Source organism: Artemia sp. Qi Xiang Cuo, chromosome 12 (assembly GCF_049724085.1).
Source record: "Artemia sp. Qi Xiang Cuo chromosome 12, ASM4972408v1, whole genome shotgun sequence".
Classification (NCBI taxonomy): Eukaryota; Metazoa; Arthropoda; class Branchiopoda; order Anostraca; family Artemiidae; genus Artemia; species Artemia sp. Qi Xiang Cuo.
Window position 1 is genome coordinate 50,785,337 of NC_142805.1, and position 26,988 is coordinate 50,812,324.

The 26,988-nt window shown below is 36.5% G+C and overlaps 2 protein-coding genes across 2 annotated transcripts in view; one reads left to right on the top strand and one right to left on the bottom strand.

The window, feature by feature from the left end:
* The window catches only part of LOC148946236 (guanine nucleotide-binding protein subunit beta-like protein 1), a 35,220-nt gene extending 19,223 nt beyond the window's left edge, over positions 1-15,997 (bottom strand). Inside the window, exon 1 of the mRNA XM_089098327.1 lies at positions 15,887-15,997. The gene's annotated coding sequence lies outside the window, so the exon portion shown is untranslated. The remainder of the gene's footprint in view (positions 1-15,886) is intronic.
* A 4,863-nt stretch (positions 15,998-20,860) lies between these two features.
* Positions 20,861-26,988, top strand: part of Bulli (regulator of MON1-CCZ1 complex protein bulli) — a 99,923-nt gene continuing 93,795 nt past the window's right edge. Inside the window, exon 1 of the mRNA XM_089098320.1 lies at positions 20,861-20,941. The gene's annotated coding sequence lies outside the window, so the exon portion shown is untranslated. The remainder of the gene's footprint in view (positions 20,942-26,988) is intronic.

Here is a 26,988-nt window from a genome sequence, read left to right on the forward strand (position 1 = left end):
TCACCATCTTTACTAATAATACTACCGAGGTAAGTGAAGCTGCCCACCTGATCAATCTTTCCATCACCCAACATCAGCTTTTCATCTTCACTTATTCCTAGACTTAGCGACTTAGTCTTCCTAACATTAATTTTCAAACCAATTCTAGCACCCTGAACTCGCAAAACCTCTAAAACTTCATTCAGTTTGCTCACACTTTCATCTAGGATGCTTAAATCATCAGCATAATCCAAGTCCAGGAGACTTTTTCCTCCCCATTTGATTCCGTGGTCTCCCATTGCCTTTCCTGTGCTCCTTAAACAAAGTCCATCAAAATAATCCATATAAAGGGAGATAGAACACAACCCTGCTTAACTCCTGATTTAATACAAAACCAGCTGCTAACCTCATTTCCTACCTTAACCACGGCAGTGTTATTCTTCTACATATCACCAATCACTTTAATGTGTGTGTCTGGTATATCATACAAGGATAAAATCTTTACCAAAGCTCCTCTATCAGCAGAATTGAACGCTTTCTCATAATCCACAAGACTGAGGTCCAAAGGTGTTTGAAAACTTAGGCACTTCTCAATTATTAACCTAAGAGTGAAAATTTGGTCAACACATCCTTTACCTTTTCTAAAACCGCACTGCTCTTCTCTTAAAAAATTGTCTACGGCATCTCTCAGTCTAAAAAGTATCATATTATTAAGTAATTTGCTACCTACAGAGACCAGACTAATGCCTCGATAATTACCACACTCGCTTTTATCACCTTGCTTATAAAGTGGCTTAATTAAGGTTTTCCTAAAATCGTTAGGTACTTCCCTTTTTTCAAAAATCATATTCATAATCTTCAAAAACTTATTTCTAACCTCAGAGCTACCATATTTAAGACACTTATTTACTACCCTATCAGCACCTGGAGCCTTATTATTCTTTAATCCTTTTAGTACTGTTGCTAATTCCTCCTCACAAAACAAATCTTCCTTCACATCCAAGGTATCACAAACTTTTTCATTTTCCTCTATATTTTTTCCTGCGACTCTATCTTGGTTAAGCAAGTTCTCAAAATGTTCGGCCCATCTCGCTTTAGCTTTTTCCTTATCGCTAATTGCCACCCCATTCCTATCTTTACCTGGGACAAGTCCCGATTGACTACTACCTCTCAATTTGTTAACTTGCCAGTAGAATATTTTACTATTATGCCGTCTAGCTGCATCTTCTAAATCCTCGACAATTTTATTCATGGCCTCCACTTCACACCTCCTTAGTTCATATTTCAATGCTTTCTCCACTTTCTTTACATTTCTTTTGTTTTCATGCGATCTATCACTCAGATAATTCTTGTACAAGTCCTTTCTCCTTTCTATTTTTGCATATAAACATAGATATTATAATAACAATAAGGATACTAAATGCACATTTAAAAAAATATATCATACTAAAATGAAAAAAAATATCGAAATAAGAATATAAAATCATAGAAAAATATTTATTTTAATAGTGCGATATTTCCCCCCCCCCCCCCAACTTTTCACTTAGCTTTTGCAAGTGGATCTCAATTTAACCATCTGACTCGAGTGAAGTACACAACGTCACCGTATTCTATCTAATTCTTTCAAAAAATCCTTAAATTGTTGATGCGCAAGTGCACGTGCTCGAACGTAATTCACTGTTTTTATAACTCTGCTTGCATAATATGATACATCGATAATACTTGAGCTATAAAACATTATAATATAATACTTGGGCTATATACATCGATAAACTGCATTGTTAAGAGTGAAACATCGTATTTGTGATGTTCCAAGATGTGCGCGCATCATGAGGATGCAGAATATAAAAGTATGATGAATCTCGCGGGACGCAAACATGTTTACGGCGGGCCGCATGCGGCCCAAAGGCCATGGATTGGCCGGTGGGCCGCATGTGGGCCTGTGGGCTCCCATATTGTCAATCAGCTTTGTAAATAATCTAACATATAATAAACTGTTTTATGTGTAGTTTAGAGCTTTCGTTACCTATGTGAAATGTCTAAGTTACTCACTCATCTTTTTTTCATAGGAGCGCTGCTCTTTTGAGCAAGCAGTGCGTCCAAAGAACATCGGGTGTTTTTATTTTAATTAGTGCTAGGAGGCAAGTTTTTTGTTCTGACATTGACTTTGCACTGTCTCTACAAAGCGAAAGGAATTTTTCCACAATATACATTTGTCCTTAAAAAATCGTCAAAAATAATAAAAATTTTACTGGAAAATTTTTTACTGGAAATTTTACCAACTAAATATGCAGTTTTGGCTACACAGTTCCTTCTTTTTACTTGTAAGGCAAATTTTATAGTACACATCTGATAAACTAATTGGTAAACCCAGAACGGGGCTGTTCAGCTGCATATACAAAATCTCTCTAGTTTTACCTTGAGATGACAAATCTAGCTTTTGTTCAGCCTGGGCATCTAAAGCCTGTCAATCACGAAAGGGTCAAGATATTTTGTGTGACTGCATAGCTTTAATTTCATTTGACTTTTTGTCAATCCTGCCTAATATTCAGACCTCCCTAAGGAGCCGCGCCTCCCAGTTTGAAAAACGCTGCCCTAGATAATGGCAAAATTGCAAAAACGTTCTATACCTCCCGTTTTGCAACATTTGCTCAGGCCAGATTTATTTTGCTGAGATTAAGTACTGCCTGAAATTTATCAGTTCAAGATTTGATTTTCTTGTTCGAAACTTTTGAAAATTGATATGAATGCACTTTATACATATGCAAATAGAACAAAAATGGAATCATTGAAAGATAAGAAGGTAAATATTCAGTGATTATAATTTTCTGAATGAAAAGTGAATCATTGAAAAAGCAAATAAGACTTAGTACTTTTTGTAATAATATTCGTACTACAACTAGATAGGTTTTCGGTTGTAATTTGATCGTGGAAGAAATTAGCGAGTAGGAGGAAGTAGACATTTTCCAGAAATGATTTAGTTTTTACTTCTAATATCTAATCGAAACTGCAATAATGCTTCAAACTCTCTGATTTGTAATTGAAACGACTAATAAGCGAAGAGAACGTCCTATTCCTCACGTTTTCGTAACATATACTAACTCACAAATGTAGAATTGCCTCTATTTATAATACCATACTGACTTCTCGTTATTTTCACTCTTTTAGATATTTATTATAACTGACTTACTTGACTTAAGGCTCCTATGATGGTACAGCTAAGGGAGAGATGCGACTCTTTTTCTCCATTCTGAGTGGTCCTGCGCAAGCGTGATTGCTTCTTGGAGACCAGAACCAATCGTGGAGAGGTACTGGGTAAGGATATCTCTCCATCTGAACCGGGGTCTTCCACGGGGGCACTTCCAGCCATGTTCAGGGGTATCAAAATTGAAAAGTGTGCTGGCGGGTGCTTCTGCTGGCATGTAAATTAAGAAGCCAACCCACCTTAGGGTACGCACGGGGAGCTGATGAGAGGTGGGGGTCTGATCTGTTAGTTTCAGAAGTCGGGTGTTTGAGACAAAGTCTTAAACCTTGATTCCTTCGATTCGTCTTAACAAATTTGTTTGGGCCACATCTATGGTATCACGAACAGAGGCAGCAGCCAGCCAAGTTTCAGCACCGTAGAGAAGGACTTGCGTTACCGTCGTGTTGTAGATTTGCATTTTTGTTTTTCGGCTGATGTTGGGCTTTTACCACACGGAACGGCATAATCGAGCCATAATAGACGCAGCTTTAGCGATGCACGACTGGCCTTCCTTTTCAATTGAGCCGTTATCCGAGACAGCAGATCGAAGATAAATAGAAGACTTGACAACTTCAACAGTGTGCCCTAATACGATGAATGCTGGTGAGTTGGTTGAATTTCCTGCCGGGTCAATGATCATTATTTTTGTTTTCTGCCAGCTAATATGCAGTCCCACTTTCAGGGCTTCTTCCGACAGTGTATTGAGAGCTGCATTGAATTCAGCTGCAGAAGTGTATATCAGGGCAACATCATCTGCGAGGTCCCAATCGGCTAGGAATCTATCGCCATATTTCAGTTCAAATTGGACCTGATTTGTCGTTCAATCCATGACACAAGCAATCACTGTCTTGAAAAGTTCAGGAGCAGCAGCGCAGTCTTGCCTTACACCAGAATCTATTTCGAATATTGGGCTTCAGCAACCATTAACTTGGACAAAGCTATTTGTACCAGTGTAGAGCGCCTTGGACATGAGGCAGTATTTGTCAGGAAGACCAGTTTGTTGTAGTATCAGCCAAAGAGACTCACGTTCGACCGAGTCGAAAGCTGCTTTAAAGTCAACAAAGGCAATAAATGGTGTACGCTGGAACTCACGTATAATAATGAATTTTGTTCATTACGATCTGTTGTTCAATTTTTTGTGGACTATGTCATTGGGCTGAAAACTATTAATAAATTCACTCTTTAAAAATATTAAAAAGTTATTAATGTCTTTAATATAATTTTTAAATGCACAAGCAGAAAAAAATTATAAAATTTTAATTAAATTTATTTAAAAAAGTAAAATATATAAGAATCTGAACAATTAATAACAAATAAATACCTTTTTACTTCTTGATATGAATTTTTTTTCTTCTTAAAACTCAAAGTTAATGGAGTCTATATAGTTTTAAAAGTTCTTATTATACATTTTTTAAATTCTTGCCTTCAATCCTACCATCAGGCATTTTCAGCAGAGCGGGTTCTAACCCTGTTCTTTGGTGGTAGAACCCGCATTTTAAAAATGCTTGTTGCACTACATGCGTCTAACCCGTGTTAAGATTTGCAGTGTCTGAAATGTGACTTAAGGCTGAGGATATTGAAAAATATCTGAGGAAACGTTGAAGGAAAAGTTGAACCAAATCAAAACATAATATGTGTATACAAATTGCTGATACAGGCTTATCAACAATATTTTTGGAACGGCTTATTCTATCGGTAAATTTTTAGTTGACCATATAATTTAGCTAAGATGAAAGTGAAAACATCATTTGGTGTCTTTTTTATGCTCTTTCATAATTCAATAATTGCTTCTAGGGCTAGTTCCATTTTGAGCCGTTAAAGGGGCCCCAAAGGTATTTCATTTTTGTAACCACACAAAGAAGTTATCAACACTTGTTAAGTTATTGAGAAGTAGTTAAAAACATATTACAAGTTTATAAATAGGTTTTTCAAGAGTAATATATTCCAAAAATACCTATTTATAACAACTCAAACCTTATTTATTAGGCAACTAAATTATAAACCGATTTCCTACCGTATCAAGTTTTCCGAATGCCGTCGACATAAATAGCGCTGAATTTTGCGATTCGATACTTTGCCCTCAACAATTCAGAGTGTATTCTAATTCAGGGTATATATTTGCACATTAAGGGGATGGGGTGGGGGTAAAGTTCATGTTAAGTTTGCATTGGGCCATATAATTTAGCTAAGATGAAAGTGAAAACATTGTTTGATGTTTTTTTATGCTGTTTCATGATTCTGTAAAACACCTTTGGGGCCCCTTTAAGGGCTCAAGATGCAATTAGCCCCAGAAGCGATTATTGAATTATGAAAGAGTATAAGAAAGGCATCAAATGACATTTTCGCTTCCATCTTAGCTAAAATATATGGCTGACTAGAAATTTACTATCGTATCAAATGGAAACTTCAGGGGCATCATAAGTGGGATGTTAAGTTGACCAAAAGGCAAAATGTACCTGCTACTATCGCTATTAATGCTGATGCTACTTCTGTTACCACTAATTTTAATACACTATTACTGCTACTACTGTTCCTATTACTACCACTACAACTATGATACAAGTAAAATTAAGGCTGTACGTATGAAGGTGAAAATATGACAGAATAGTGAGGGAGAACTTGAACTAAATCCAAAAACATTATACGCCTGCAGCTTGTCAAAAGAGAGTATCTCAAGAGTGGACTTGGGTATTAAAATGTAACTTTCAGAGAATACTTAAAGAGCAAAATTAATCGACAAAAAGGTAGTATATGCATGTCACGACTGACACTAATACCACTGCTACTTTTACTAATGCTATTACTGTTGCTAAACTAGTCCAGCTACTACTTCAATTGCAATAACTTATAAGGCTCAGAGCATTATGGTAAGAAAAAGCGCCAAAAGGGTGGCAAAAGCGGAAATCGACAATATTTTTGGAACGGCTTATCATTTGAAGGTGAAACCTCTGGGGCATCATGAAAGCAATGTTTACCAGACCGAAATCAAGTATGCACAAAATAAAATTCTCACATTTGGAAAGCCTTAGTTTCCAAGGAAGGAGGGGGGGAGGTTTTTTACACCAAAATGTTCAGAAAAAATTGCTGAACAACATATCCAAAATCTGCTAAAATCGCCTGCCGGGAAAACCCTCTGGGGGTGCTTAAAAAGGGTAACAGGACAGTGGTACAAGATCCAAAGGCAAAGGCTGAATCTCTTGCTAAGGCTTTTGCCGAATTCTCGAATCTAGACGATGACGGTAGAGAAATGCCAAAATTCTCCGACCGAACCGACACTGTCCTGAAACGTGTGAATTTTCCTGCTCCCAAGATCCTTCGCATTCTGCAACATCTGGATGTGACCAAAGCCACGGGTCCTGACAACATACCAAATGTTGTCCTCAAGTCCTGCAGTGCCGAACTAGCTGGACCCTTGTCATTGCTTTTCCGGTTGTGCTTTTTCTCCAGAACCTTCCCACGAACACGGAAGTCCGCCCATGTTATACCTAATCTAAAGCCAGAAGGCGATCCAACGAGCGTGGGCTCCTACAGGCCTATTAGCCTTCTCTCCTGTGTTGGCAAAGTCTACAAGAGCGTCTCCAATAAAACACTTCATCAGTACCTTGAATCAAATGACCTTCTATGCGATCGCCAATATGGATTCCGCCGGAAACGCTCAACATTAGACTGCCTAGTGGCCCAGTATCAGGAGTGGATAGAACTACTGGCAATGGGATACGCCATCAGGCTATTATCCTTCGATATTGCGAAAGCTTTTGACAGAGTATGGCACTGTGGCCTGCTAAAGAAACTCTATGTGTATTGTGGTTGTGGAAGTATGTTAAAAGTGACTGAGAGCTTGCTTTACAATCGTTCACTGTGGGTTGTTCTTGACGGGTTTATTTCCCCCGAATATCCAGTGAAAGCAGGGGTACCCCAGGGCAGTGTCTTGGGACCTACGCTCTTCCTTATCTACATAAACGAAATGGGAGACAACCTCGCAAACCCTCTGCATCACTTTGCGACGATACCACGACACACTCAGCCGTCCCTAAACACGAAGACCCAACACAAGCCTCCCTTTCCCTACAGATGGATCTTTTGAAAATTGAAAAGTGGTCTGATGCATGGATGATCAACTTCAATGCATCGAAAACAAAGGAGCTTCTAATTACCCGATCAAAGGTGCCACGTGAACACCCCAGTTTCATCTTCAAAAATGAAGCTATAAAGAGAGTCGACGAGCTTCGTCTACTGGGGATTCATTTCTCCACCGATCTCTCTTGGAACAACCATCTTGATCGGGTGAGAACCTCCTGCGCAAGAAAGCTGGGAGTTACTCTTCGCTGCAAAAACCTTCCTCCATCAATCTCAATCATCCCACTCTACAAGTCTTGCATCAGACCCATAGCTGAATATGGATGCCCGTTATTTGCTGGTGCTCCGAAAACCCTGTTGGCACCACTTCAGAAGATCCAGAATAGGGCAAATAGGGCGGGCTGCGCCTCTACACAAGAATTGCTCCAGCCTCTAAATGAAAGGTTTGATGAAGCGTCGATGGCTATTTTCTACAAGTACATGAATTCGCCTCCCTCAGACGAGCTCTCTCGAATTGTGCCCCTCTTTGTCCAGCCGACAAGGCAGACAGGAAGGTACACAGCTTGGTCCAATTATCTCAGGGAGGATACATCAAGAACCGAGTACTTGAGGAACAGCTTTATCCGGCGTTGTAGTTCTATCTGTAACGGTCTTCCTTGGGATATTATCCCTGCAAATCCCTCTGTCGACCTTCAAAAGAAGCTTCAATAGACATTTAAAACCTCGAGGCCATTGAAAGAGGTAAATGAATAGCGGCATATCAGATACTTCAAAGTACCTGGCGCCGTGAATATTGGAATAAAAAAAAGTGGAAGGGGGCAAAAAATAGGTTTTTCCATTTTTGACATTTAGGAGACCTTTTCTTACACTAAATAATTCATAAAAATCGCTGACCAACATATGTAAAATCTGCTAAAATCACCCGTCAGAAAAATCTTTTACTGCTGCTTAAAGAGGGTGGAAGGGGCAAAAAAAATCGGTTTTTTCTCTTTTGACAATTAGGAAGCTTTTTTTTACACTGAAATGTTCAGAAAAAATAGCTGAACAACATACCTAAAATCCTCAAAAGTCTTCCGGCAGGAAAACCTCCTGGTGTTCCTTAAAGGGGGCGAAAGGGGTGAAATTTTTTTCAATTTTTGTTATTTCCGTACGTTCGGGGACACGATTCTGGTATAAATCAACTCGCTGAAACCGAAAATGTTGTAACACTGTTGTGTACTTTTGTTGTAACACGTCTGTAACTTATATCAAACTATAAATAAGATTTTAATAACTCCATTGCAAAAATAAAGGAAATAGCTTTTCTTCCGAAGTGTTAGAAAGATCAGATCAATGGAAACCTGAAATACTTCAAACAGCAACACAGGAAAATCTCAAACGGCAATTTAAAGGAGCAGAGAAGTACCCCACTCTTTGTTGCTTCGCTAATCTTTGGAAACCTGGTTATTCGATGAGAATCAACCGTGTGAAGACCAGACTGCAGAAAAAAGGAAACTATAGACATAGACGCATAGAAACTTGAAAAATCATTCTTATTATCGGCTTCTTTTACAGTTGGAAAACAAAAACATTAACAAGTCTATATATAAATCTCAGTTTTGATAATCATCATTTTTAGATCACATAATATTGAGAATCATCATTTCATTAATGAGCACTTCAAATGAGCACAACCACCGTTATTACAAAACACTAAAATTCTTCTTCTTCAAGAGATGTTGGTTCAGAGTTATTACAGCTTGTTTCCATGCACTCTCGGCAACCAACTGCGCAGGGCATGCTATTCTTACGGCAAGTACATCTGGCCGTATCGCAACCTGATTTGCATTTGCAGGGAATAATTTGAAGAAGACATTGGGGAGCTGGTTTCTTCTCCGTCATTACTGGGATGTTTCTTTGATAGAGCAAATATTCCATAGCTTATGTTCGTTTGAAGCTTTCGTCTCGGATTTGAAATACAGGCCTTTGTGGGTGGCAGTGACATGATAGAGGAGAAGGACAGGGAGGTCAGTGTCGTTGCCGATGATACACGTTAACTGAGTTCTTGCACTATGAATGGCTGGGGTTGCAATCAGGACATCCGTGTCAGCAGAAGCATATTGCACCGAAAAACCTGCTGAAGACGATTTTTCTCCTATTGCTAGAATTATCCGCTGCTTGTTTGTGCAGTTTTGCAAGAACCCTTCCTTGTTTCCTTTTAACTTTGTTGTACCAGTGAATTCTACCACTGGGCACTGTTTACCCCAGGAACGTTTGAGGTGAGCCATACCTAGAATATTCGAGTTTCTATCTGTCTATGCTTAGTCTCTCTTTTTCTAAAGTCTAGTTTTCACAATGTTGATTCTCATCAGATAACAAGGTTCCCGACGACTAGCGAAGCCAAAAAGAGTGAGGTAATTCTCTACTCCTTTAAGTTCGAGATTTTCCTGCATTGCTTTTCGCAGCTGGTCGAAGTATTTCAGGCATCCATTGATCTTATCTTTCTGTAAAACTTCGGAAGAAAAGCTTCTTCCTTTATTTTGGCAATGGAGTTATTAAAATCTTTATTTTTGTAGTTTAATATAAGCTAGAGAAGTGTTACAATAAAAGTGATATCATTTTCGATTTCAGCGAGTTGATTTATACCAGAATCGAGTCTCCGAGCGTACTGAAATAACAAAAATCCAAAAAAGGATTTTTCACCCCTTTTAAGCAGCCACAGAGGATTTTCCCAGCGGGCGATTTTAGCGGATTGTGGATATGTTGTTCAGTGACTTTTTCTGAACATTTTAGTGTAAAAAAGCTTCCCAAATGTGAAAACAAAAAAAAAACTATTTTTTCGCCCCCTTCCACCCCCTTTAAGCAGCCCCAGAAGGTTTTCCCTGGCGGTGATTTTAGCAGATTTTGGATATATTGTCCAGCGATTTTTTCTGAACATTTTAGTTTTTTAAAAAGGTTTCCTAAATTGCAAAAATGAAAAAAACTATTTTTTCGCCCCCTTCCACCCCCTTTAAGTAGCCCCAGAATGTTTTCCCGGCGGGTGATTTTAGCGGATTTTGGATATGTTGTTATGCGATTTTTTCTGAATTTTTGACCCACTTTTCTCTGTACTTTTACTCCGCTATAAGTGTTATCAAAACACATTATTCCGTGAGAACTCTATGAGAAGTGTTGAGCCTACTTCAAATTTTGTGTTTCAATTAAGCAATAGTTACTTTGTAATTTTTATAATTAAACCTACTTAATCAGTTTAGGCAGTCAAGAAACAAACAGTTGCCTCATGCCTCAATTGATTTTTGAAATAGCCTACATTGAATACCTAGTAACAATCTCAAGTATCACAAATCAACAAATTTATGTACACTTTTTTTTTTACAAATTCCAAAGATTCAATGAGGATATATGGCCTACTGTCTAGTCCTTTCAATCATTTGACATCAAATTAAAATTTCAAATTGTTCCCTGCAGCCATGCAGTTTCATTTTCAAAATCTCCGCTCTTCTTCAGCATCAATCGTTTTCAGCTGCAAAGTTTCAACCCCGTGTTTTCCTCTAGAAGCCACTTGATGCACTACACGAGAACAACCAGTGTTCGAGCCCACTGAGCCTGCGTTGCCAGATGGGCTTGTTTTCCCCCCCGTGGGCTTGGTTTAGCATTCAGGGGCGGTCTGAATTTTGGAGTGGGCGCGAGGGCCGTGGGGCGGGAAAATGGGCTTTTTTCATACAAAAATGGGCTTATTTTGGGCTTATTTTGACTGAAAGTTTAGAACCGGACAAAAATTCTAAAATCACGGTGGCTCAGCCGTGGTAATGCACCAAAAAGACAAGAGCCCTCCTTTAGCGCGTAGAACGCTTTCTATTCTGAAAACGGTTTTCCATTAGGAATTTATTTCTGCATAGCAAAGATGGCTCTGCGTTAGGTGTCTTACAAGGTACAAGGAATTTTATTGCTGCTCAGATTAAGGCAAGACTCAAATTTTATGCAGATCTATCCTTTTTTACATATTTGACAGATCTGGCCCAATCTTTTTGTGGCCTAGGCTTAGTCTAGAATTAGGACTGTTTCGAAAAAATCATGTCAAGAAAACAATTTATACTTTGTAGTATGCAGATTTCCCTGCTTGTAGGGCCTAATGGTATATACCTAGAGAAGGAAACATGTTAAGAAAACAATTCTTATCTGATAGTCAAACTACAGAAATTGGTTTTGCTAATGTCTTGCTTGTAGCTCTGCTTTACATTACCCCCAGGTCCTTTACACTAATTTGTAAAAATATGGCTCAAAGTTATCCATTATACCAGCAAATTTAATCAACTGTGACAAAACAAAAACAGAAAAACAAGTTACTGATGGGAGGCAGAATGCATTGGAAATATATAATTTGGGTTCTATATTTGCACATTAGGAGAAGGAGTTAGGGATAAAGTATAACTGAGATACATGCAATATCTACAATTATTCTGCATATTATGAATTGTTTTCTTAACATGTTTCCTTCTGTTCATGTCCTTCTCTATACTTGTAATTAACACTTTTTAACTGCAAATTTATTATACTTTATCTCCCCCCCCCTAATGCGTAAATATACATGGGTGCCCATAGGCTGAATTATAGGAGGGGCTTACATGGTCTAATTAGCACTTCCAGTGCTGTATAATTAAAATTTCAAGAAGAAATATCTTAGGCAGCGCAATAGTCCTGCCTAAGTAAAGAGCAATGTGGGCAAAATATATTGTTTTGTTTTTTAGACCAGGGTACTTTTTATAGTAAGAAATGTCATAGGAACTTCAAAAAGAGCTCATGGAGGGCAACCAGCTCCCCCTCCTCCACGTTAATCACTTCCCCAAGCACATCCAATCAAAATTTTGAGATAGCCATTTTGTTCAGCACAGTTTAAAGGTCCAGAAATTATGACTTTGAGAATGCACCCCCCCCCCCCACAACCTTCAGAGCAATAGTCCAAAGAGAATATAACTACATCCTCAGGAATCAAATACAAGAAATATTTAGGCAGACATTGAACTAAATCAAAACAAAATATGAGTATGTGGACTTTCAAAAAGGTGACAAAGCAATATCTCAAGAACAACTTATATAAATAAGTTAGATCTTTAAGAGTACATTATGGGGGATTTTGAACTAGCCAGAAGGCACTATGTGTATACTTTTAGTACTACAACTATAGTTACGGTAACTAATGATGCTAAGAGTACTAAGGTGAAGGTGCCCCCCCTTGCTCCCACTTATGGGCGCCCATGCAAATATATAGTCTGAATTATATATGGTAAAATTCTAGACAAGCTATTTGTTGCTATCTTGGGAAGAGGTTAGGTTACAAAAATGAAGCTTCCTGGGATGGGTTTACAGACTAAAGTATGTCCTTGAAAGATATTTTGAAGTAGCCAACCCATCTCTACTCCTTTCTCCAATAGAGGGCACTGACCTTTGATGACCTTTAAAAACCTTTTTTTTATAAAAGTGAAACCATGCAGAATAGATCTTCTGCTTTAAAAAAAGTAGAAAAAAGAGTTTTCAACTTTACAAATTTGGGAAGTTTCAAAGATCTGGAAATACATTTCCTAAATTTAGGAAAAAACCTTTGATATGGCTTAAAATTCTACTCTGATAACAGGAATTGCATTTTCAAACTAAAACTAGAGAAAAAGAAACTCAAAATTAAGATATAATGTTGTTTTGTCAAAATTCAAGACTTAGAAATCAGAAGGGGGTTAACATAGTAGAATGGCAATACCTTCCCAGAGTATGTTTTTGGCTCTGGATTCATCACTGAAAGATTTGTTTTCCTAACGTAACTCTTCCAAGATATAAAAAAATAGCTTGTCTAGAATTTTACCTTACATATTTCCTGCTCATTTTTACACTCACTCTTGTCTTACCAATCTGCCCAAAAATTGAATCAATAATGACAAAATCAAGAAACAGAATATATATTGGAAATATAGAATTTGGGCTAGGCTAGCCTAAATTTTTGCACAGGGGGGGGGGGGGTGGGAGTAAAGTTGAATTACAATCAAAATGTGCTATCTATAATTATTTAATTTGGAAGGTTTCACAAGGATTGTTTAAGGTCATCAATCATCAGTACCTTCTAAAGAGAGGAGAAAGTGGAGGCACGTATTTAAAAATATTTTTCTAAGAGATTATTTTTTATTATCTTGATGCATTTTTTTAAGAGTCATTCATCTGACTCGAATATTCCCCAAAATAGCAAAAAACCACTAGGCTAGAATTTATACTAAAAGAGAAATTAAGTTTTATTAGTCTTAAATCAGAGCTACTGAATAAGAAACATATAAATAAAACAATTTTCTCTTAAAAGCACGGAGAAAACCTATAGATAAGCTATTTTGAAGGCACTTCCAGTATAACTTACTCCTTCCCCTGATCTGCAAGTACATAGCCCTATTTTTAAGTATCCCATGCATTATACCATGCATTACTCTTTTTTAAACCCTTGTTTTCTATAAATAAAATAAATACTGAGGTAGCCATGAAACACAATTATATATAGGAAATGTACAATTTTAGAAAAGAAGTGATAAATAAGAGGCATGAGGTAAAGTGTAATGGAAGCACATTAAAAAGATTGAACTGCTTTTTCGTTTCAAATGGTTAAGAACCAATTGCTATCTTAAAATGCTTCTTTCTGAATATCCACAACTATAGGCTAATCCTCAAGTCAAGTAGCGTTTTCACCCATCCCTGAGTCAACTTTTGAATTATTTACATCTTTTAACTTAGTTTATTGACCTACCAAAACCATTTGATCAATATCTGATTGTAGAAGTCATTCATATATGGTGCATATCAAACATTATTTTAAACACATTTACGAATACAGATAACAATGAAAACGAACTTTATAATATTATTGATAAAACCATGTTGTATGTTGCAAAGAAATAATAATGTGGTTTGAGTGTTTTTGGTGTCTTGTATAAACACATGTCCTAAGCCTATATATGAGACTATGAGGTTTGAAGGATACATTTTTGAGTGAAACAAGTAATACAATTTGAAAGAATAAAAAGTAATTATTAGTTTTCCCCTGGTCCCTAGTTCTGATATAGAATCATACATGTATTTATCAAATGTACAATTCAATTCTTTCCAGTGGTATTTCCATGTATAAAAATTGCATCCCAACCTTCTAATGGCTGTCAGGTAGGGGTTGCATTCTATGCTGCTCTCATAATTAATGATGATCAATTTGGGCTAGAATGTCTTCCATATTACCTCAGCCCTGCCCATTACTAATTTCTGTTCTTCATTTGTAAAATAATTAGCTATTTTCATTCTAGTCAGGAGCTGGGCTATAAATGGGCTGAACACAATAATCCTTAACAAAATTAAAAGTGGAAAGAATTGTGTGCTTTGAATATTGTAATTAATACACTTGAGAATCTCAAGACAAATGTGTAAACATATATTTTCTCATAAACTGTGTTTCATTGCTTATTATATTTAATTAAAATTTTATTCTTTAATAGCTTGTACTTTAGGAGTAACTCAGAAGTCTGCCAATGGAAAAAGGACAGAGAAAAATTCTGGATTTTTATCCTGCAAATGGCTTGGTAATAGCAAATTCTCAGGATTTCTCTAGTGATAAGGAGGATGCTCATGATGAGGAATTGTACACCCGAGAACAAAGAGAAATTCCACCAAGAGCAGCTATCTATCAACTTATGAGTAAGACAGCAGTATCAAAAACAGTATCACCTAAAGATGAGTTGACAAAAGCCTTAAAAAAAAGTTATCCAGTGTGAGAATAGTAGTGACTCTAGTCAGAGGGACAAGAGTAGAAGTCCAACAAATGTTTCAAGTGAAAGCGTTATACAACCCATAATTTTTGCTATCAATTTGCCTAAAGACGCACCCCAAAGGCTCAAGACAGTTAGATCTGAAACCGCTAAAATGTTGCCGTCCTTCAGGCATATAGCTTCTAAAGAAGGGGAAAATATTGCACAGACTGCAGTAAGCTCTGGAGCCCAAATCCCAATGCTGGTGAGGGCTGAACCTACCAGTCAACAAAACTATGACGAAATTAGTCGTGAAAGGGATGCTAATAATGTACTTCCACATACCTACTCAGATGGGAATAATAGAGAGAAAAGCAATCATGGAGAATCGCAAAATGCGATTGGAAAACGCAAAAGAGTGTATCATCCTGAGTGGGAACGCGATTCTGATTTTAAGGGATTGCTGCAACCTATACCAAGAGCTGACGAAAAGGCCGTCTGCAAAATCTCTAGTGGGACAGTATTTAGAGCTTACATGGCTTATATTCGTCAGCATTCAAACTCAGCCAAACACAAGAAGAATTCTCAAGCCATGGGGATACAGAGACCAGTTACAAAGCTTGGTGAGTTTTCAAACATTTCTAGATTTATCCATTCAACCTAATTTACAACAGGAGTGAAGTCTGAATATAGTCTGTGATCCATGGTAGGCTATTGTTAAAAAAATATTTTGGGGGTATACATCTGCTGCAGTTGATTTGAAGGCCAAAATAGCCTACAGCAACATGGTAACCGTTTTTTGTTTTTACTGAGTCTAAAGAAAAAAAAGTAATAAAAGTGGACATACCTTGAATTTTATTTTCTGCTCTCTTGGTTAATATCAACCAAATTTATATTTTCCAACGCTATTAGAATCTATATGACTAAGCAAAAAATTTGACAGAAAATCTTGAAATTTTCACAGAAAATGCCATTTTTCTCAGAAAAGTTTTCAGTTAACATGCACATTTTATCTGGCAAAACGATAGATTGCTTATCGACGAGTCAGGCCGTCTTTTTGCTTTTAATGAAATTTAACTCCACATCAAAGAAAAAATTAAACAACAACTGTTGTTGCTTCATAGACGCGCTGTTTCTGTTTTATGGACCTTACAGCATTGTTATGTCTTTAATGTGTGAGCCAGAGTTGTATCTAGAATCTTTTTTCGGGGAGGGGTTACCAATTTTTTTCTGAGTGGAAAAGGCGCCTGATTCCCTTTTGTTGCGCATCTTGTTGCGGCCGATCCCTGTGTTGTCAGACCGTTTTCACCAATCTATTTCTCATTACTTTTCCTCCGTTTCTCGTATTTCCTTTATGAGACCGGACTCTGTATCATAACCCCAATGGAGAGCCCAGCAGGTGAAGCAGGAGACATCAGAGTCAAAAAGCATAGTTTCAACGTGATTAAAACAATCTTCAGTGTTTTCCGAGTTCCTAGTAGGTCTGATTTCCCTATTTGTTAGGTAGGCAAATTCCTCCCTAACTCTTCCTCCATATGCAGCCATAGTAAATGGGTTGGGTTTTTCCATTCATCCTCTACTTTGCTCATCTCACAACTATCTGCTTTACATCTTTCTTGGATCACTATTACTCTCTGTATCTTAATTTTTGAGGATGGAGTAGAATTGGTGAGGTACTTAATATCCATTTGCCTCTTTTTTGCTCCTTTAGGATTACTCAGATTATGCTACTACGAGTTATTTGCTGAACATGGTCAAGGGCAGTCTGAGCCTCTTTTCATTGGGGAGCGACCCTCATAAAATTTACTGAATCGGTAACTGATTTTAGCCAAGTCTATCGACAAAAAAAAAGAAACAAAAAGTTTCCTTAGGCTTCTTCAAGTAAACTATTGAGCAAAGTACGTACAAAATCAAGATTAAAGTGAAATTCAACACATTACACATTCTAGTAGATCAAAATTATGCCCACTGTATATTTATTTTAAAAACTAAAAATTTATATTTGTCTATCTTCTAGCAATAACTGTGCTTGACACTACAACACGGAAGGCAGAGCTCGTATTAGCTGCACACGTTTCTTGCCATTCATCTATACAGACTATCGACCACCTGTCTACAATTATTAAGAATCTTTTCCCCGGGCGTGTTTCTGAAGCTGTGAGAATAAAACGAACCAAATGTTCAGCCCTAATCAAGAATGTTCTGGGGCCTGAAACTCTTCGTGAGATTGTCGAGGATATTGGGAATAGTGGATGCTCACTTATTTTAGATGAGTCCACAGATGTCGCCACAATAAAGTTCATGTGCATATGTGTAAGATATTATAGTCCCAAAATGAAACAAATTGTGTGTACAGCCTTGGGGATGATTAAAGTACCTTCGACTACCGTTGTTATATTGTATGACAAACTCAAAGAGTTCCTTGATATCTGCAAAGTACCTATGATTAACCTTATTGGTATTGGCACAGACGGTGCTAGTAACATGTGCGGAGTAAACCACTCCCTTTTTACCTTACTATGAGACAATAGTTTACCCTATCTTCAGCTCTTCAAGTGTGTTTGCCACTCACTCCATCTGTGTGCTTCAGAAGCGGTTTGTGAACTCCCTTTGAAACTTAAGTTTATGATGTCGGAAACATATAAATGGTTTAATGTAAGCCCCCTTAGAAGGGAGACATCTCAACATGTATTTAAGTTGATAAACGATGGAAATTCACCCTTACGTATTATTTCTCCCTCAAATACTCATTGGCTCTCTCGGTACAATGTCTTGGTTCGCATAGATGAGCAGTACTTAGAGCTCACCACACACCTCAGTCTAGCCAAAGAGAAAGAACGTTGCTATACTGCCAGAGTGCTACACGCTATGTATCAAGATGAGCAAAACAGAATTTTCATTGTGTTCTTGAAGCCATTGCTGTCCGAATTTCAAAGGGTCAACTTGCTGTTTCAGCACAAACACGCTGACCAATTTCGTCTTTTTGAAGATCTGCAGGGTTGGATGCTAAGTCTCTGGCTTAGGATACTCGGGTCATCTACAGTGCCTTTGATGGTTAATATAGACTTCAAAATCAATTATTTGCCGCCAGATTAAATTGATTACGGACACGAGATCCTGATAGAACTGGCCAAATCTAAACTTTCATACACACACAAGAGCGAAATCAAAGTACGGTGTTTTGCGTTCCTGAAAACTGCGGCTAAAGCGGTGCTTAAACGAATGCCTCCTGCTCTGGATTCACTCCTACAGCTAAAATTTTTATCCCCTGTGATTTGCTTGTCTCAGTTTCGACCCCGATTTGGAGACTTGCCATTGAGAATTGTTCCTACCACTGATCTCAGTACCTTGAAGAATCAGTGGAGGAAACTGTTGGACGTTAATTGGTCATTTGTTTGTGGAAGAACAATCCCCAAAGACTCCTATGAGTTCTAGATAGCTGTCCTACATTATCTTGATGCTGTTGGCGCATTTCCTTTTCGTGAATTCGCCAAGTGGGCATTGACCCTGTTGAATTTGCTAATTAGCAATGAGACAGTGGAACAGTTCCTTTCTATGATGAATGCATTAAGAGCAAGCTCCGAGACCGTTTTATCTTTCTCATGTTGAACGCAATATTTATGTTCAGTCTGTGTTTGTCAGCATGTGGCTCTTGTTGCTCGACGTTTGAGCCTACAAAGCGTATGCTGCTTTTCAATAGTGATATTTATAAGGCTTGTGAAGTCGAAGAAACTGACCAAACAACTGATCTAGTCGATCTAGATAATATCCTAGCTTTCCTTGAGTCTGAAATATTTTAGTGCCTTGTGGATCTAAGTGCCTTTCTTTTTTGTTTTTGTTTTTTTATCCGTCTGTGTTATTACATCTTGTGATTTCGAAGGCTTTTGTATTAACCCAGTTCTCACGTTTCTATTTGAGGTCTTACTTTAATCATAAAGTTATATTTAAATATTGTGTTGCAACTGCTTTTCAATAGTGATATTTATAGGGCTTGTGAAGTCTAAGAAACCGACCAAACAACAGATCTAGTCAATCTAGATAATATCCTAGCCTCCTTTGAGTCTTAAATCTCTTAGTGCCTTATGGAACTAAGTGCCTTGCTTTTTCTTTTTTTTTATCTGTTCATGTTATTTCATCTTGTGATTACGAAGGCTTTTGTATTAACCCCGTTCTCACGTTTTTTCAGACCTTACTTTAATCACAAAGTTATCTTAACATATTGTGTTGCAACTGCTTTTCAATAGTGATATTTGAAGTCGAAGAAACTGACCAAACAGCCAATCTAGTCGATCTAGATAATATCCTAGCCTCCTTTGAGTCTTAAATCGCTTAGTGCCTTATGGATCTAAGTGCCTTTCTTTTTTGCTTTTGTTTTTTTATCTGTACTTATTATTTTGTTTCGGGATTACAAAGGGTTTCGTATTAGCCCCGTTCTGACGTTTTTTTGATGCCTTACTTTAATCATAAGTTATCTTTAAATATTGCATTTCAAATTCTTTTAAATAGTGATATTAATAAGGCCTGTGAAGTCGAGTTGCTCGACGTTTGAGCCTACAGAGCGTATGCTTCTTTTCAATAATGATATTTATAAGGCTTGTGAAGTTGAAGAAACTGACCATACAACTGATCTAGTTGATCTAGATAATATACTAGCCTCTTTTGAGTCTTAAATCTCTTTGTGCCTTATGGATCTAAGTACCTTTATTTTATTTTTTTTTGGTTTTTTAAGTTGTCTGTGTTATTTCATCTTGGGATTACGAAGGCTTTTGTATTAACCCATTTCTCACGTTTCTTTTAGAGGCTATATTATAATCATAAAGTTTTTGTTTTTATCTGTACGTATTATTTCATCTTGGGATTACGAAGGCTTTTGTATTGACCCCGTTCTCACGATTTTATTTTTGGGCCTTGCTTTAATCATATAGTTATCTTTAGATATTGTCTTGCAACTGTATCAAATAACGTGTAACAAAAATTTGTATGCGATAATAAACCAAAGATATTGTATGTCTTCGGCTTGTGGTTGTTACTAGCGTATTCAGTGGAATAAGTCATTTTAAATTCTAAAAGTGAATAAAAAGAGTTCAAAACCGTTTAACCATTATGACGCATAAAACTGCAGCTAAAAACAGATGAATTTTGGCGGATCACATAAATCGTTGTTCTTCCGTGAAAGTGGAGCAGGATGAACAAAGGGTAAGCAAGCAAGGTAACAATAGAATTAGATTAGGGGCAAAATTTTTTCTGACTTTAGGACGAAAGAACTATTTTAGCACTATTTCATCATATGTAGCACTGTAGCACGTGCTTCAATTTGAAGCACTTTTGTAATACAATTTTTTAATTTTGTCACTGAAGAAATGATGAGGACTTTGAAAAACGTTAAGGAATTAACAAAAAGTTTGAACCGCATTTTTCCGTATTTGTTTTGAGAGATTTGTGCGAAATTTGATTTAACCAGGCCCACCTTTTTTTGCTGTGTTTTGTTTCGAAAGATTGGTGCTAAGTCAGAAAAAACTGGACAAAAAAACTGATCTAGAACTAATCTAACTACACATATCGGGCCATGTGCGTGTCGTGGCGCAAGCCGCGATACGCGCAATTTTTTATTTTGACTTTAGCATCGAAAATTGTTGTGAAACACACAAATTTGGGCAATTTTAGAACTTTATGACCTGACCATGATGGCAGTCTTGGTTTTCAAAGGCTTTCTGGCAACCCTGCGCTGAGCCAGAAAACGAGGCTTTGGAGAATCTGGAATCGGCAAGGAATGTGGCTTTTTGCATAAAACTGGTGTTCAGAAGCGCCAAGTTTTAAATATAAAAAATGCGGCTTTTGATTGAGCTGTTTGATAAAAAGTTCTAGATTCCAATTGTGAATTTCTCAATTACTTACTCTATAGGTGGTTAAATTTCTTTTAGAAATTTGAGGGATACAGCAGGAGTTTGGTTCTTTTAAAAAATAGCAAAATAAGAACACCATTTATTGATGTTCTTTTCAAAAAGACTAGTTTTATTTGGCCTATACCACATATTACATTTGGCCTAGTCTTTTCATAGGTAAAATTCTACTTTAGCTACTTTTGGCTATTTTGGGAAGGGGTTAGGTTAGGAAAATGAGACTTTCAGGGATGGGTCTACAGGCTAAAGTAGGCCTATGTCCCAGGAAGGTATTTTGAAGTACCTACCTCCACTCCTTCTCCCTCTAGAGGGTCATGAAATTTGCCTACATGACAGGTCATTGAATGTATACCCATTGAAATTTTGACAAAACAACATTTTACCTTAATTTTCAGTTATCAGTTTCTTTTTCTCTGGCTTTAGCTCTGAAAATGAAATGGTAAAATTCTACTTTAGCTACTTTTGACTATCTTGGAATGGGGTTAGGCTAGGAAAATGAAAGTTTCAGGGATGGGTCTACAGGCCAAAGTATGTCCCGGGATGGTATTTTGAAGTATCTACTTCCACTCCTTCTCCCTCTAGAGGGTCCTGAAATTTGCCTACATAACAGGTCTAAACCCATTGAAATTTTGACAAAACAACATTTTACCTTAATTTTCAGTTATCAGTTTCTTTTTCTCTGGTTTTAGCTCTCTAGGGCTGGGCTCTCACATTCTGTCAGCTGGATCTCAGACCAGTTGAGACAGATTGGGCTTATGCTGAATGCTCATAAGTGCAAATATATTTTGTTTAATTTGAGTGCAAGTCTCCCTCTTAACTGTGGTTTTCCCCCTATTCTCTGTGTCTCTTCTTTTCAGTGGCTTGGTCTTCACATTACTAATAATCTCAAAACACTTTGGGCTGTGACAGTTTCTAATGCTAAGAAAAAAAAATTCAGATTGTATATTCTTCATTTTGTGATCATTCTATTCTTTTTATGTGGGTTTCTTCCAATTCTGAAGCCTAAAGATCTCAAATCTCTCAGGACTTATTATTTTAAATTTTCTCAGTGCCTTCTGTGTCTCCCTCCATGGTTCTGGAACCAGCATCTAATATCACATTTGGCCTCCCTGATTTACAGGAAAAAGCAACTGTGCTTGTGGGAAAGCTGTTATAATCTGCAGGTCTTACTATGCACCATAATTACGTCATTTTATGTAAATAATTGTTAAGTGTACAAGTTTTTTTGTTTTTTTTATGTACTCCACTTCTTTTTGGTCATAGTAGGTAATAAATATGTTATTATTATTTGTGTTTTGGTAGCCTGAATACACATAGTGTGTTTCAATTTCATTCAGCATACCCCTTAACATTTCCTGAAAATTTCGCCTTAATACCCTTAGCCTTAGTAGTAGTATTAGTAGTAAACATATAGTACCTTTTAGTTGGTTCAACCTCCATATCAATATGTACTGAAAGTTTTCAACTCTAAATTGTTCCTGAGGTATAGCTTTTATGTGCTTTTTAAAACCTGTATTCACATAGCATGTTTCAGTTTAGTCCAATATCCTCCTCAACATTCTCTGAAAGTTTCACTGTTATACCCTTACCTTCAGCAGTACTAGTAGTTGCTACAATAGCAGTAGCTGCAATAGTAGTTGTAACATACACATATTGCCTTTTGATTAGTTCAACATTGCCCTTAACATACACTGAATGTTTCAACTTAATAACCTAGACTGTTCCTGGGATATTGCTGATATGCCTTTTTGACAACCCAAATGCACACAGTTTGTCTTGATTTAGTTCAACATCCACCAAAAAATTCCCTCAATAATACACTTAACTTCTGTAAAAAGGGCCTTTTGGCTATTTCAATGTCACTCTCAATATGCCCTGAAAGTTTCAACTTAATATTCTAAGTCATTCCTAAGACAATCCTAAGATTCCTAAGACACCTAAGATGCTTATATGTCTATTTGAAAACCGGAATGCATATAGTTTGTTTGATTTAGTCAAAACTCCCCTTAATTATTCTCCGAAAGTTTCATTTGCCTCACTAGTTGCAATAATTGAAGTAATAGTAGTATGCACATAGTGCCTTTTGCTTAGTTCAAAACCCACTTTAACATATCCTGAAAGCTTCAACTTAATAATCTAAGCTGTTCCTGAGATATTTGTGCTACTGCCTGTTGACAATCTACATACTCATAGTGTTTTTGATTTAGTTCATTGCACCCCTTAACATTCCCTGAAAGCTTCGACCTAATACCCTTAGCTTCAGTGGTAGCAGTAGTAGTAGCTTTAGTAGTAGTGTGCACATTGCAACTTTTTTTTTCAGCATCCCATTCAACATGTGCTGAAAGTTTCAACTTGGTGCTGTAAACAGTTCCTGGGGTGTTGCTGATATGTTCTTTCAACAACCTGCAAGCATGTAGTGTGTTTTTATTTAGTTCAGTAATGTCACAACATTCCCTGAAAATTTCACCTTAATATGTGTAGCAGTAGTAGTAGTAGCATGAACATAATACCTTTTGGTTAGTTCAAAATCCCCCACAACAAGCCCTGTTAGTTCCAACTTCATGCTCCAAGCTGTTTCTAGATAATGCTGATATACACTTTTGACAACCTGTATGCATACAGTGTGTTTTGATTCAATTCAACTTCCCCCTTGATATTCCCTGAAATTTTCACCTTTGTACCCTTAGTCTTAGTTGTAGTACTTGTCACAGTAGTAGTAATAGGACTAGTTGTAGTAGTAGTAGTAGCAGTATGCATATATTGTCTTTTGATAGTTGAATATCCCCTTAATCAAGCCCTGGGTCTTTCAACCTAATACTATATAAGCTGTTGCTGATATGCTCTTTTGATAACCTGTATGCCCATATAACTTGTATGCCCTATATGCTTTAATTTGGCTCAAATTCTCCCTCAACATTTCCTGAAATTTTTGCCTTATACTCTTAGCCTTAATAGTTGTTGCAATAGAAGTAGTAGTTCCTGATGACAAATATTGTATAGGCTATAAACAATGGGTAAATAGCACATGTTGCAACCCTTGACCTGAGGACTGTGAAGGCGGATGATATCCCCAGATAAATAGTTATTGGACCTTCCAATTATGCTGAACAAAATGGCTATTTCAAAATTTTGAATGGGTGGGTTTGAGAATAAATGGGCATGTGAGGGGAGCTGGCTGCCCTCCAATCATCTTGACTCTTGAAAAGGGAATTATATAAAAGGCCTTGGTGAATAAAAATACATAGTGCCAACTTTGCTCTTTACTAAGACAGGACTGCTCTGCTGTCTATGACAGCAGAGCAGTGAAGTTGTCTTCTTGATTCATGTTCTTGTTACCAATCATCACTTCTTCACCTATTTCTTGCAACTAATTTTTTTAACATTACTTTTCAAACCTAATCTTGAACCCTGAACTCTCAAACCCTCCAAAAATTTATTCATTTTGCTAATATTTTCATCTGGGATGCTTAGATCATCAGCAAAATTCAAGTCTAGGAGAGTTTTACTTCCCCAATTGACCCTGTGTTCTTCAATTGCTTGCTGTGCTCCTTAGGATAAAGTCCATCAAAATGATCCATATGACTTCTGATTTAATGCAAAACCAGCTGCTATTAATTTAATTTAGTATTTATAAATTTAAAAAAGATTATTAAGAAAGCTTGTCTTTTGTCTAATTTGCCGTTTTTAAAAATTGATGCGTATAATAAGAAGGCGAGATGGACTAATTATTTTAATAGTACAACTAGCTCAAGATGTTATAGCATAGATATGATTTTTGATCTACTAGAATTTGTTCTATTTAATACTTATATAAAATTTAATGGCAATCTATATTATCAATGTAATGGAATTCCTATGGGGGTAATGCCAGTCCAGTTATAGCGGACCTATTTCTAAATTATTTAGAAAATGATTGTATGACGGATAAAAAGAATCCAAGTAATATAAAGTATTTGCTCTCAAATAATAAAAGATATTTAGATGACCTTCTGGTGATAAATTGTTCAAATTTTTTAGAGATTGCAATTAAAATATATCCACCAGAGTTAAAGCTGGAATCCAGTAATGGAAATGGCAAATATGACCATTTTCTAGATTTAGAGATTAATGTGGTACCTAATTATACAATAAATTTTAAAATATATAATAAAACAGACGATTTTAATTTTGAAATAGTGAATTTTCCATTTCCAAAAAGTAATATTCATTCAAATATAACATATTCATCGTATTTTTCCCAACTATTTAGATATGCAAGAATTTGTACTAATTACATCGATTTTAGAAATAGATGTATGTTACTTAGCAAGAAGCTAATCGTAAGAGGCTTTTCCGCCAATAAACTTTCTTGGCAATTTAAAAAGCTTTGTTTTAAGTATAATCAGCTTTTGCAATAGTATAATAAAAGTTATCAAGATATCTTGAATGATATTTTAAGGTGACTGGTTGACGGAAATGGTTTTTCTTCCCGGTTGGTGAGGGTTGGATTGCGACACTTGTGGTAAAGATTAGGGTGGACTATTCGGAATTTAATTCTTAGAATTTGAGTGAAAGTGAAATTGTTCCGGGTGGAGGACTAGCGTTATTTATTTGTTTGTATTTAAATCGGTTGAAGTTCGGCTCTCAGTGTTATTTGAAGGTTGGTTAAGAATGTTGAAAAAAAAAAAAAAAAAAAAAAAAAAAAAAAAATTTGTGGGGTATATATTTTTATTTTTTGGATGTTTTGGTTTTTGTTTTTGTTTATTACATTGGTGGTACTATATAGGGGTATGCCAGATTATGGCATGGCGCGCTCAATTGCCTGGGTAATGAAATTGAAGCGCCGAAACCCATTTAGGCAATGAGTTTTCATCTGACGAGCCCCAATATATGGTGATCACCTTGGGAATATAATGTTTTTGTAGATTTAAGGTGCTATAGCTTGGTTTTGGAACATAGACGTATGCTTATTGATGCTGATTTTGCTCTATTTTGGACTTGATTTTCGGACTGTCGGATTGGTTATACTGTTTTGTCCTGGGGAACTGGATGGATGAGTAGGGTCTAGACCTTGTTCAAGTGCTCATTTATTTCAGTTACTAAAGTAGGAAGACAGTTTTTTTTTTTTTTTTTTTTTTTTTTTGTTTCCCGGTGATTACCGTAATACACTATATGATTTCAGGTTGGATCTAGTGCTGGTGTAGGAATTGTTTAAAAAAATTTTTCCCCGACAGACCTTAACCCTGATCCAGGTTTTAACCTGAGACGGATAATTGTTCTGGGAAATCATTTTGTTTTTCTTTATGGGTTGTTTTTCGTTGTTATGGTTAATGGAAATATGCTTGATTTTTGGATATGATTTGGATTTTGCTTTGTTTGTCGTTTTTTGTTTCTTAACTTTTTCTTAATTATAAATTATAATTATAGTAATATTCAAATCGGTCTAACCGATATTGGTAGGTGTAATGGTCGTTGTTTTCTATGCCGAGACTATTTCACCCCTAGAGCTATGGTACAAAGCACTTTATATAATAAAAAGTTTCATTGTTTGTTTCGGGGTAGGGTAAATTGTAAAACAAATAATATCATTTATTTGTTGGAGTGTAAAATTTGTGGCTTACAATATGTGGGGGAAAGTATTAATAACATATATGAGAGATTTTTGGGGCACAAAAGCACAATTAAAGGTAAAAAAACGAATAGCTATCTAGTACAACATTGTAATAATGGTACCTGTGCTTTAACTGATTTAACCATTACGATTTTAGAAAATTTGGAATTAAGTAATCTAACTAAAGAAGAGAAAAATATAAATTTACGTAAACGTGAAGACTATTGGATCCATACCCTCGGTACTGCTTATCCTTTCGGGTTGAATGACCGAGTGGCTAAATGTGGAGACATGTCTAATGTTGTTTTTAATTTTATAAATGTATTATTTGGTCATAATTCTTTAAATCATCATTCTAAAAGTAAACTTCGATGAAGAGGACTTAGGAATAATGATAGAAAAAAGAATATATATTTAAATATCTATTTGAAGGATTTTTGTAAACTATTTGAGTCTAAT